Raw genomic sequence first — 14,084 nt, 5'->3', positions numbered from 1 at the left:
CTTGCTACTAATTGTTTGTGTGCAAAAGTCTTTGGCAGGGATGCCAACAAAAGCACTGGATGGTGTGTCTGCTCAAAGCAAAACACGTCAAATTATGTATTCAGCAAATCCTTATTATCAGAGCCTTGGTCATGTGAATTACTTGCTTTTTAGTTAGGCTTCAGGAGGCCCTTCCTGTGAACAAAATGTCTGGCCAGTTAAACACAGAGCTGCCAAAACAGAGCCACAGGTGGCCAGGACTTGGCAAGTGATAAAACACAAGCCACACCGAAGACAATAAAAAAAATGGACAGGATTTTCCATCTGGCTTTCAATATGTATACACAGCACATAAGAGTTTCTCGGGGAAAAGTGAATTTTACAGTTGAACATAATGCCCAATATATTTCATTATGTTGCCAAGCCTATACTTAAGATTTGGGAATTTTTGATACAAAGTAACTGATTTAAAAATCTATAAAGACAGTATTTTAGCTGAAACATAAGTAGCTTTTGCTTTTTTCCCCAATTTTTTGTGTTTTTAAGGATTCATCATTGATATTTACATTCTCTGTAACCTTGGAGAAAAGGCATGCAGAACACGTGTTCTGAGAATTTCCCAAGTCCAGTCAGCTTTCACCTTGTGTCTCACTTTTGGCCACAATACACAGCCCATGGGATACTTTACTCACGGGATGTCATTCACCTGACCATACACATCTGTGCACTCATCTTTTCTTAATAGCACATTCATTGTATTTACTATCCGCCTGATCCTTCCCAAGGCTCCTGAGATACTCACGTTAACCCAAAACCTTATTGCAGCTACCACTTATCAACTTTATCCTACATTATGTCCCCTGTGCAATCTCATCCAACACTATATATCCCCTCTCCTATGAATCCTGCATGTGAATGTGTATGTAATGAACAGCATATGAGTAAACCCTTGCACCTACATCGTAAGTTGACTTGCTTCTCCTGTTCTCTGAGATTATAAACTCCAGCCCCAGAGATGTGGTGACTGAAAAACAGGACCAGCACCGTGGAAAGTGCAACTTCTTCCAGGTTCTGCCACTTTATAGACTAACCAGATGGGACAATTTCAGGGCCCTGTTTTCTTCATCTGTACAATAAAAATAAAATTTTTACAATGCGCTGTTCAGAGTATCTGTTATGATCAAGTAAGCTAATGAAATGTGAGCATCTTAAAAAAACATGTGATTGAAATTTTTGTGCTGTCAAGACTTTCCATATTTTAGAACTAAAATACCTGATAGTCTGAAGGAAAGTTAAAATACTATGTGCAAAAATTTATTCTTCTTCTCTGGCAGATGGTCATCAGTTTCTGCTTGAATATATTTAGTGATGGGAACTCTTTATGTCTAAAAGCAACTCATTCCAATCTTAATAATGTATATTTAGCCATGACAAGAAAAAAAAAGGCACCATCTCTAATGTGGCTTATAAATCAACAGAATTTTCCTTATGATATTAGGAAAGCAAACAAAGCAATTATTTTCTTTGTTTATGTTTACTGTTTGTCATTATTGGCAACAGATAATTTAAATTTAGGCCCAAGCCTCCCATTAAAAAAAAATTAACAAGAGTCAGACTGCAAGCACAAAGACAGTCATTTTCTGTTCTAAAACTTTTGATTCCTGCACTCTAAAATATTAGAAGGTCCATCTCATAGTGATTTTTTAAAAAATGCTTATTTATTTTTGAGAGAGACAGAGCACGAGTGAGGAAGGGTCAGAGAGAGAGGGAGATACAGAATCTGAAATAGGCTCCAGGCTCTGAGCTAGCTGTCAGCACAGAGCCTGATGTGGGGCTTGAACTCATGAACTGTGAGATCATGACCTGAGTCGAAGTCGAACACTCAACTGACTGAGCCACCCAAGTGCCATGACACAGTGATTTTTAAGTTTAGCAAATCTAGGCTTAGGTTGACAAAAGGTAACAAAAAAGAAACAATGACAAGAATATTAAGAGGTACTAAGAAGAGTAAAGGCCAATGGAATTTTTGCATAATTATGGCTCTCAAAGGCAAATAGTTTGGTCAATAGCATATGAAAATATGCTCAACACATTAATTATCAGGGAAAGGCCAATTATAACTACAATAATATATCAGTACACACAACAGATTGTTTAACAAGAAAATAACAATACAAAGTGACAGTAAAAACATGGAGTGCCTGGAACTTCCACATTGCAAGTGGAAATGTCTGTTGGTACAACCACTTTGAAATATCATTTGGCTAGGGCACCTCGGTGGCTCAGCAGGTTAAGATACTGGCTCTTAGTTTGCTCTCAGGTCATGATCTCATAGTTCATGAATTCAAGCCCCGAGTTGGGCTCTGTGCTGGCAATTCAGAGTATGCTTGGAATTGTCTCTCTCTCTCTCTCTCTCTCAAACTAAATAAATAAAGTTAAAAAAAGATATATTATGTGGCTATATAGTGGAACTCAGAATACTGATGACCCAACAAGTCTGGACCTGGGAATGTTCTCAACAATAATGAGTTCTTATACCCACCAAGAGATATGTACAAGAACCTTTACTCATAATTGTTCAAAACTGAGTTAAGCTCAAATGCCCATCTACAGTAGAATGGATAAATAAATTGTGCAGTATCTATGCTGCTCAGTAATAGAAAAAAACAACAAACCATTGCTACATGCAACAAATTAAATAAATAAAATAGACATAATGTTCAACAAGATAACACAAACTCAAAGGAGGAAATAGTGTATCACTCCATTTATACAAAGTTCATGAACAGAAAAAATTAACTCATGATGATAAGGGTTATAATAATGGTTACCTTTGTGACTTGACATGAGGAGGGCCATAAGACAAGGTCCTGAGGTGCTAAAGATATTCTGTATCTTGATCTATGCAGTGGTTACAGGCATCTACATTTATGAAATTTAATTGATTTGTATATTTAAGAATCATGCACAGGGAGCTTGGGTGACACAGTCGGTTAAGTGACCGACTCTTTATTTTAACTCAGGTCATGATATCATGGATGGTGAGCTCGAGCTCCACGTTAAGCTCTGTAAACTGACAACATGAAGCTTCCTTGAGATTCTCTCTCTCCCTCTTTCACTGTCCCTTCCCCCACTCATTCTCACACAGTCTCTCTCCCTCAAAATAAATAAGTAAACTTAAAAAAAATCATGCACAGAAAAAATGCTACCAGTAGACACTTATAGCTTTACAAAATTATATTCTAAAATATAATTCATCTTTCTTTTTCCATCTCAGTCTCCTTAGAATATAACAAAACAACACTGCATGTAACACATCCATTTTGAAAGAGTTGCCAAGAGTTTAATTTGAATTAATTATTGTGTTTGCAGAAGAATAAGCTCCTCTATAATTGTATATCTTGACAGTAAGAAAGTATATTTAGCTCTTCTGAATGTCTTTCTGTTTACTTAACATAAGAGCTTATTAAAGTGAGTTGCAGAATTTCTCATTGATGAAAGCATTATTGAAAAATAAGTGTTATTTTAAATAGCAGTTACTTTATTCTTTACAAAGCCAAATTAGATATGACCTGGGTCAATAAGTGGATTCAGCTGAGAAGGGCTGCCTTGTAATTTTTGGAATTTTATTGAAAATTTAAATTTAAATGACTTGTACCACATAACTCTCTTGAAAAATGGAATTTGACAAAGAAAGCAGTCACTTGGAAAAACATTCCATTAATCTATACCTAAGTACTATAAACTCCATGACCAAAAGTTATGAGTCACTAATTCCCTGTGGAAAACATTTGGGAGGTTGGAGAGAGGTTCCTCCTGCCCGTGACCTCTCTGCCCTGGAAACTAAGCGTACTCAGTCCTATTCAGTTACTATTCTAGTAACATCTACCTTGCTTCGAGAGGAGTATAAAAACAAAAGGGATCTTACTTTTCTATTGTTAATGAGATAAAATTAAAGCAAACTAGAGAAGACCAACTACCTAAAACATCTAATACTTAAAATAAAAAAAGTCATACACACACACAAAACACACACACACACACACACACACACACACACACACACACACACACATACAAGAGGGGAAAGACCACAGAATAAACTTACCTCTCCTGGGAGAATTGTTTTCCAACTAAATGGAAAGATAAATTAATCAGACAAAGGAAAGATGAAAGAACCCTTGCAGAATTGAATGTCAAATACTTATACCTTTTATTATGTCATTATGACATTACCTGAGTGGGGCATGAAAGAGAAAGGGGACAATTTCTGAGAAAGGCACAGAAACCCTGTTCCATGGGACAGCAAGTAACTTAAATCCTATATTTTAGGGAGGTGTAAGCTCCACCCAAGAGCAAGCTTTAGGGATCTCCACTGATACACTCCCTCCTCTTAAACTCCTCCTGACCATCCCCATGCTATGCTTCGGTTGGTCTTGTTTTCAGTTTGAAAAAGTGGAAGATATGGTCTAAGATGTAAGGAAAATGCTCTAGTTTCAGGGGAGTAGTTTGACATTTCTGTTTATTCAGTAGACATTCAATGAACTTCTGGATATGATAGGTCCAGGGGAAGAGAGACTACAAAAGGGAAATAAGACATATTCTCTGAAAGGCTGACTTCAAATTGCTTAAAATCCTGGGAAGGAAATGGGAGCTGGAAGCCCTGGGGATGTTTGAAACTAACGGATAAAAACATGAATATAGTTAAGGAAGTAAAAGAGAGAAAGGATATCCTAAATGAATCAAATCTAGAACAATTCAACTTTGTTTTTCCATTGGAAATAAGGATTTTTTTTCTGTATGAGGGTGTATTTCTGCATTAATAAAGTAAGCCCCAAATTGTATTCCTTGGGGTTTATTATTATCACTGATTTCGTTTTTGGAGAGCAATGAAGAGAAAAAAGGGATCAAGCATTATTTGGTTGAAAATTCAGACTTTGTTTCTGTTACAGTCTTTACATGTTATGGCTTTTGATGTGTCTGGTAATTTAAACAGAAGTAAATTATTAAAGTAAGACAGGCTCATCCCCCACTGGAGTTCTATTAATAAAAAATGGAGGTCTGAAACCATAGTAACAAAACGCTCAACAGTAATAATTTATTTGACTTAATAACTTCTATCAGACCTACAAATGCAAATGGGAGAAATAAAAACATGAAAATAAAAATCCTCTCCTTCCAAATACTTTATTATTTATAACAAAAATAAATAGAAATTTACACTCAAGAAAAATAAAATTAATTTATCTCAAGATATTAAATTATTTATAACAATTATTCCAATTTCTTCTAAAAAGATTCTCTTGAACATATTCCTCTGAACTAAATTTTGAAAAGAAAGAGAAGCATGTTATCAGTTAGAATTTAATGAAATGTTGCTCCATGCTCCTCCTGAGATCTAGTAGCTAAAAGTAATGAAGAAATGGGTAATAACTCATAACAACTTTCATTGCTCCATTAAGCTAGCTAGGTAAATGGGTAAATAATACATGTTACAAAAAATTGCCACTTTGCTTTAATAATAAGAGAAAAAAGGAATAATGAAGGGATTATAAACTATTTTTCTTAACTGGACCTTAGAAATTGTTTAATAAGTCCTTGTTTTAAAAAAGGGAAGGGAGTGGGAGGTACTCATATTAAGGAAACAAGCACGAACAATATTTTTTAATATAATTTATTGTCAAATTGGATAACATAATATAATCAGTGTGCTCTGGGTTTGGGGGGTAGATTCCCATGGTTCATCACTTATATACAACATCCAGTGCTTATCCCAACAGATGCCCTCCTCAATGCCCATCACTCATTTTCCCCTCTCTCTTGCCCCTCACCATCAACCCTCAGTTTGTTCTCTGTATTTAAGAGTCTCTTATGGTTTGTCTGCCTCCTTCACGGTAACTATTTTTCCCCTCTCCTCTTCCCCCATGGTCTTCTGCTAAGTTTCTCGATATCCACAGATGAGGGAAAACATATGATATCTGTCTTTCTCTGGCTGACTTATTTCACTCAGCACAATACCTTCCAGTTCCATCCACATTGTTGCAAATGGCATGACTTCATTCTTTCTCATCTGCAAGTAGTATTCTATTATACATGTAAACCACATCTTCTTTATCCATTCATCAGTTGGACATTTAGGCTGTTTCCATAATTTGGCTATTGTTGAAAGCACTGCTATAGACATTGGGGTACATCTGCCCCTATGCATCAGCACCTCTGTATCCCTTGGATAAATGCCTAGTAGTGCTATTTATGAGTCATAGAGTAGTTCTATTTTTAATTTTTTGAGGGACCCCCACACTACAAAAAAAAAATATTTTAACTGTACATGGAATCAGATGATTTTCATTCAGAATCCAACTCTGCAGCTGAAAAGTTTTTGTCCTTAAACAAGCCATTTAACCTGTCTAGGCTTCAGGTTAGAGGTTAAAAGATATAAGAACCTCATAGGATGGTCCATATTAGAGGATAGTCATCTTAAATAAGATACTCTATTGGAAGATAATTTAAAATCTGCATTGCTTTCCTCAAATATTATTTACAACTTGGAAGCCACAGGTCAGGAAGCTCTTGAAGGGACAACACCTGGACTGGAAAGATGAGCTTATTCACTGTCGGTGCTATTAGTTTGGTTAGGGTGTGCAGAGCTGGGGTCTTCCAGGCTTCATGCAGGGCCAGGTAAGCCTACAACACTCATGCTTTATGGGCTAGCCTGTTTTGCCTATAATTGGCCTTTCCCCCAGTGTACTGTACAAATAAAACTGCTTCCTGCTTGTGCAGTTCCAGAACAAAGTTAGAGAACAATACCTTTTTAATATGGACCCCTCCTCCAACCTCCCTAATAGTCCGTCCTGGTTGTCAGGACTTGATGGATTGAGGTAGAACTCACAGAGTACTGGGAAGGCAGTTGAAGCCCATAAGCTAATGGTCAGAGGCAGAGTCAAGGTACCTATTGGGGCCAGGGAGGGACTCCTGAAGGCTACAGAAATGTCCTTCCAGCTAGTGCTGGGGCAACTGTGCACTGATGCTGTTGTCTGAATTATGGACACAAGGCTTAAGTGCATTTCAATTTTCCTTGAAAATTTTGTCATGTACTGCTTTGATTGTTTGTACAGTAAAATACCAGTGTACTTTGAGGCAGAATAAGCCAGCCAAAGATTTTCTGCCCAAGTTAAAATGTATCATAAAATCAGTGAGAAAATGAGATTGATTACAGAAGCCTTTGAAGCTTTCGAGTCACCTGTAGCAGAGACCAGCCCTCTGGAATTACAAACACTATATTTGCCTCTACTCAGTAAAGAGGTGAACAGGTCCACCTTTTCCCTGGAGGATACAGTAGACTTCCTCAAATAAGAACAGAAAGTAAGTCCCCTAAAATCTTACTTCATGGAGTAGAGATGGCTGATCTTGCAGGACATAGTCACTCAAAGAGAGATCAAAATCCCACCAGTTCCACGTGATTGAACCCACAAACACCTTGAAGTCATCTCAGAAGAATATAGAACATCAGAAAAAAATAGTTGATGGTTTTAAACATGTCCAGTGTCAGGAAAGCCTAAAGCTTTATGCCCAGGAAGATACTGAATGGTCAGAAAGGGCGGCAAAGCAGAAGGAACAGAAAGAGATGTTTGAAAACTTCAACACATAAGGTAACAGGGTGGGAATGTTAAGAGAGCCGATTAACTTCCAAGGTTGAATCTGTGCTGAAAGTGATAAACTCATCTGCTCTCTTTATTAAAGTTCACGTGTTGATGGCAACAGGAAATTGGAAAGAAAGAGTGAATCAGGAAATGGAGGCCAAGATAATCAGCCAGGTGTCTACCTGAAGAAATTCACTGATGCTGTTAACTTAAATGTTACCTTTAAAAAACTTGCAAGAGGAAAATGAGGGACATTTTTAAAGTACAGAAGGAAAACCAAATGCATGAGTTCAAATCAAAAAACTACATCCAGAGCAATGTCAAAATTCACAGTTAAAGTGAGGTTCAAAGGCTTCAGCTGAAATCCCAGATACTCCTGAACTATACCCTGAACATCTGGGAAATGCAACTTCACAGAAAATCAATGGGGGAGAGAATTTAATGCTTAGAAAAGAAGGAGAAACGTTCCAAAGTATATGAAAACATCAGCCTTAAGCATCAAACCCTTGACTCCTACAGAAGATGGCCAAATACCTGGAGGAAAAAAATATATGGAAAGCACCATTATTTCTGTGTAAAGCACCATTATTTGTTCATGGAGCAAATAGCACAAGAAAGTTGGTCAGCAGTTCTGTTGACCAAGGAAAAGCTCAAGGGATCTAGGGAAAGAAAATTTTCACAACAAACAAACAAACAAACAAAAAAGCTGATTGGAATTTTAAAGCCATCCTTTTCTTTCCCTTTTTTCTTTTTCTTTTGAGAGAGAAAGAAAGAGAACGTGGGAGCAGGGCAGGGGAGGGGCAGAGAAAAGGAGAGAGAAATCTTAAGCAGGCTCCATGCTGTCAGCACAGAGCCGCTGTCAGCACAGAGCCTGATGCAGGGCTCAATTTCATGACCCTGAGATCATGACCTGAGCCAAAATCAAGAGTCAGACATTTAACTGACTGGGCCACCCAGGTGCTCCTAAGCAGCCTTTTCAAGGGGACCATATAGCACCTGCTATCCACATGAGACCCAGAGTGGAGACCCACCAGGGTCATGACATCTCTGCATCCTCAGGTCCCCAGGGGAGCAAGAGGGGTGGGCTATGAGGGTCCCTGGGTGGAGGCTGATGTGAAGGTTTGAATCATGTTTACAACAGGCATCACACCCCCAACATCCACAGGCACAGTGGGATATTGGATATGTTTTCTCTTTAAATTCATTCCAAGTTGTGTCCTTTTAGTTCAGTTTGTTATTTAATTGAGGCTACATTTGCTCTCATTGAACTTTTGTATATTATTTTAGAATTGTGTTTCCAGAATATAAATGGCTTTAATGTAATTCTTAACAGTGTATCATTCCCATTTCATTGGATCCTCTAGAATTAGATCTTATGGGTATTATATTTGAACTAATTAGTTCACTCTTACTTAAAAAGTAATTAAAGTTTGGCATGACCTGGTAGAGACAATTGAAACATGAAAAACATTTTTATATGCCATGAGGTGTGACAAAAAATTTGTACAAGTAACCTCACATTTATTTCAATAAATGTTGAGTGCTTTTAAAACCAAAACAAAACAACACAAAACAAAATAACACAATGACTAGAGCATCCCTTGCTAGCATATTCATTTTCTTATTCGTTTAGCCCAAAATTCACAGATAAATTTTGGGGAGTTGACATTGATAAGTATTTGTTTCTCCTGTTTCTCTGTTATGTTGTTTATAATATTCCCTATACTTTAAAGATTTCTGAGTTGTATGCAGTCAAAACAAAGTTTCCTTAGAAAGCTTCCACTTTCAGGTTTTTCTTACTTGGAAACAATCCCTTCAAAGATTTTCTGTAATTCTTCTCTCTGATTTTTTTATGGTTTCAAATTTGTACCCTTAAAAGTTAGAAGCTTAAAGTCTTACATAAATAGTGAAGTAGGTCAGTCAGAGAAAGACAGATCATATGTTTTCCCTCATATGTGGATCTTGAGAAACTTAACCAAACACCATGGGGGAAGGGAAGGGGGAAAAATATTTACAAACAGAGAGGGAAAGAGGCAAACCATAAGAGACTCTTAAATACAGAGAACAAACTGAGGGTGGATGGGGAGGGGCAGGGGAGAGGGGAAAATGGGTCATGGGCATTGAGGAGGGCACTTGTTGGGATGAGAACTAGATGTTGTATGTAAGCGATGAACCACAGGAATCTACCCCCAAAACCAAGAGCACACTGTATACACTGTATGTTAGCCAATTTAGCAATAAATTATATTATTTAAAAATAAAATAAAATAGATAAAAAATAAAGTCTTATATTTAATCGATTACTAAATCCCCATGTGTATTCAGCTATATTTCCTCTACAGTGATTATAAGAATTTTAAAAACTAATTGAGATAGTGAAACTTTACTTTTTTTTCTTGGACATTTAATCTTTCAGGTGAATCTAATAGCATTTCCTCAAGTTCTCCTCCATACCCAAGAACAAAACATTTAAAGATTAATTTAGGAGAAGTGACCTTTCCTTAAAGTCTTCATATTTAAGAAAAAGCATGCTTTCTGTTTTTGTTTAATGTTTATTTATTTTTGAGAGAGAGAGAAACAGAGCACAAGTAGGGGAAGGGCAGAGAGCTAGGGAGACACAGAATCTGAAGTAGCCTCCAGGCTCTGAGCTGTCAGCACAGAGCCCAACGTGGGGCTCGAACCCATGAATTCTGAGATCATGACCCGAGCTGAAGTCTAACGCTTAGCTGAACTGAGTCCCCAGGCACCCCAAGAAAAAGCATACTTTCGTATTAACGCAAGCTGTCATTCATACATTACAGTTTTGCATACTTATTTTTAGGTTTGTTTTGTAGTCACTTTAACGTCTTACAATTATGAGTATATGGTATCTTGAGATATTAATCTTTATTTTCTTCATCCTGTATCTTCCTCATTTTTTTCTTTTATTATGTCCTGAGAAAAATGCCTTAGGAAGGGAATATGATGGGAAGATAAGCCAAAAATATGCAGAACATTTTTGCTTTTTATTTAGAAAATCACAAGTCCTAAAGGAGAGTGAGGATTTGGAGAGTGAAAAAAATATCTTGGCAAAAATGGGATGAAAGTCGAATTTGTGTTGATCAGGATTCTCTTGGTTGCCAGTGACAGAAACTGGTAACAGGCACTCCATCTGAAACCATACACAAACCTAAACACATGCATACTCCCACCCAGACTCCACAAGAATCTGAAGAGAAGTGAGGTAGGGCTGGATCCTCTAATAAGTGTGTTTCTTATTATCCTTATTTGAGACTCGAGAAACTTTCTGCAGCAAATGGGATGAGGACCCAATGAACCATGGTGACAAACACCTATCCTTCCAGTCATTTTGTGAGGTCATTTGGAATTCATCTCTTGATATTGCATTTTCAGGTGAGAAATAATAAGTTTCTATCACTTGCTACTGCTTTTATAGAATTCTCTGTGCCACTCAAAATCCATAGACAAAGGTGTTTTTTCTTGCACTCTTCCCTTGATTTCATCCATATTTCGCTAGGCTTGAGGTATATGTTTTATAGTTTGAGACAATTTTGATTGCTTCCATGTTTGATTTTTTAAATATTTTTTTTTGCTTTTATATACTTCTAATAATGCCAATTGTAACATGTATATACAAAAGTAAATAATCCATTAGTATATAGTCACATAGAAGTACAAAGTGATTCCCTCTCTCACAACACTGTGTCCAACAAAAATAAAGCACCCTCCCCCCCAAAGCCACACCTCCCTGCCATTCTGTACAAAGCCAAGACACCTGACAACATGAAATTTTGTTGTATGGGTATGAATCCTAAGTGAGGCCAATGTCCTCTTCTTTTTTCTTTAGCTTAAAAATTATTATATAATTTATATACAATATAATTTACCCTTTAAGTTCAGTTCTGTGAATGTTGACAAAAGTCCACCTTCATGGACTCACCACCACAATCAAAACATTGAACAGTCTGTCACCTCTTCCCCAAAGTAAATTCTTTCCCTTTAATATCAATCATTCCCCACTCTATACCTCTGTTCCCTATTGCAATATGATGGCTACTCCAAGAAGGTCCTATAAATGGAATCCAACAGTATATAGCCTTGAATGTGACTTCTTCCACATAGTATAATTTACTATGATTTATCTGTCTTCTTGCATGAATCAGTTCTTCACTCTTTTTATTGCTGAGCAGTATTCCATTTAATGAGTGTACCACACTTTGCTTATATCTGTATCAGTAAGAGAACATTGGATTTTTTTTCCAGTTCTAGTAATTCCAAATAAAGCTACTATGCACATGTGCCTACTAGGTTTTGGGTAGACATGGGTTTTCATTTCACTTGAGTAATGCCAAGTTGGATTTCTGGGTCATATGGTAAGTAAATGTTTCCTGTAAGAGAAACTGCCAAATGGTTCTCCAAACTAGCTGTGCCATTTTGCACTTATTTTACTAATATAAGAAAGTTTCAGTTATTCTGCATGCTTGCCAGTACTTGGAGTTGTTACTTTATTTAAAAAAAAACATTCTAGTAGATATGTAGAGATATATCCATGTGGTTTGTCAGATGAGTAAGGATGATGGACATCTTTTCACATGCTGCTCTGCCATCTATATGTCTTCTTTGGTGACATGTTTGTCCTAATCTTTTGACATTAAAAAAGAAAACCTTTTTTGTTGTTATTTGCTTTTTTTATAAGTTAAGAGTTGTTTAGACGTTATTTGTATACAAGCATTTTTTCAGATATATGATTTGCAAATATTTCTTCCAATTCTTATGACTTTAGTTTTTAATTTCTTAAGTATCTTTATTTAACATTTATAACAGAACAGAAATTTTTAATATTGACAATCCAGTTTGTTAGATAGAATATATAGATGATAGATAGATGATAGATAGATGGATGGATGGATAGATAGGTGATAGATAGATAGACGATAGATAGATAGTATTTTGGGCATTGTATATAAGAAATCATTGCCTAACTGAAATTCACAAGGTTTTTTTATAAATGGTTTTATTTAGAAGTCTTATAAATTAAATTTACATTTAAATCTATCATTGATTTTGAGTTAATATGGTATATATTGAAAGTATGCACGTTGTTCAGAAAAATGGCTGTCACATGCGAACCACCATGTAAATATTTACAAGGATAAAGCTAGACTCATTGCCCCCAACAGAGTCCAGGCTCTGTCTCCTCTCGTAAGTTCACAGCCCAAGATTAAAGGAATCTTTTCCCATAATTGTAACCTAAAAGGTTCACAAGAAGGCCTTTGATTATTTTGCTTGGTTGTACGCCCCCTTCTGTGGCATAGAAGGAGACACTAAGAAGGAAACTCTATGCAGAATCACAAAGTTGTTCTGGGATTACAGGAGAAACAAATTAATACACAAATACACAAAATGTGCTTTTCATTGTCCAACAGAAGGTAAGGAGTATAGCAATCAGGAAAAAACTCACTGTCTACTTTTGTTCCTCGATTTTAATTCAGTGGAGTTTCCTTGCAAGTGTTGACCGAAGTAGTCACATTAGCCACAATGTAAGCCCGGAGAACAAGTTAGAATTTAGGTAATGTATAAGTTGCAAGATAAGTAAATAAATATCGTACAATTCAAAGAACACTTTATCCCCTGCTACTACTAAATTAAACATATGTATAATAAGTAAATATATCTGTAAGCACTGATTACCAGAAATAAAATTCACCTTACCTCAGTTTACAAATAACATTTACGTGTCTGATCTTTTTTATATTCGACATATAACTGTGTAACATTTCAGGTATCCAACATGTTGGTTTGATACATTTATATATTATAATATAATTGTGTACTCCATCTTAAAGATTTCTGAGGTTCCTCAGTCCCATAAATGCCATCAACCTCATATCACCAGTTTGTATATAAATTTGGACAATGAAGGAAACATTTGACTCTTGGCTAATATTTTAGTGGGACTTCAATTTTTTCTGGCCCTTATAAACTTATCTTTGCTTAACAGACTGAGCCACCAGGTCACCCCCTTATAAACTTATCTTTGAATCTAAGACCAGCTGTCCTTATCTAGATCATTTCAACTGTCTTTATAAATTAATTGATTTATCATTTCTGTGTGTTGTTGCCTTAAATCAGCATTATATTTTAATACATCAGAACAGCTAAAAAATTAAAGTATTCTATGTTGTGTACTTTGGAAGGTAAATGATTCTGAATGGTTTTCTTGGCTTTATCCCTTCGCAAAACCAGTTTATTTGTATTATATATATGGATAAATTATTTAGAATAATCAATTGATTGATTAATTGACTCAATAACTACTGGGATTAGCTTGTTCTGGAAGGGGAACACAATGAGGTAAAATGGTTGGTAAAAGTGGCATCGGGACCAGAGCAAAGGCAGTGGGATATATAACATCCAGGGGGAGCAAAAAAAGAGGAGAAGCAGTAAGTTTGGACTTCATGCTGG

The sequence above is a fragment of the Hyaena hyaena genome, unplaced genomic scaffold (assembly GCF_003009895.1).
Source record: "Hyaena hyaena isolate Hyena2069 unplaced genomic scaffold, ASM300989v1 scaffold_569, whole genome shotgun sequence".
In the NCBI taxonomy this organism is placed as follows: Eukaryota; Metazoa; Chordata; class Mammalia; order Carnivora; family Hyaenidae; genus Hyaena; species Hyaena hyaena.
Note: the sequence above shows the minus strand (reverse complement) of the source record.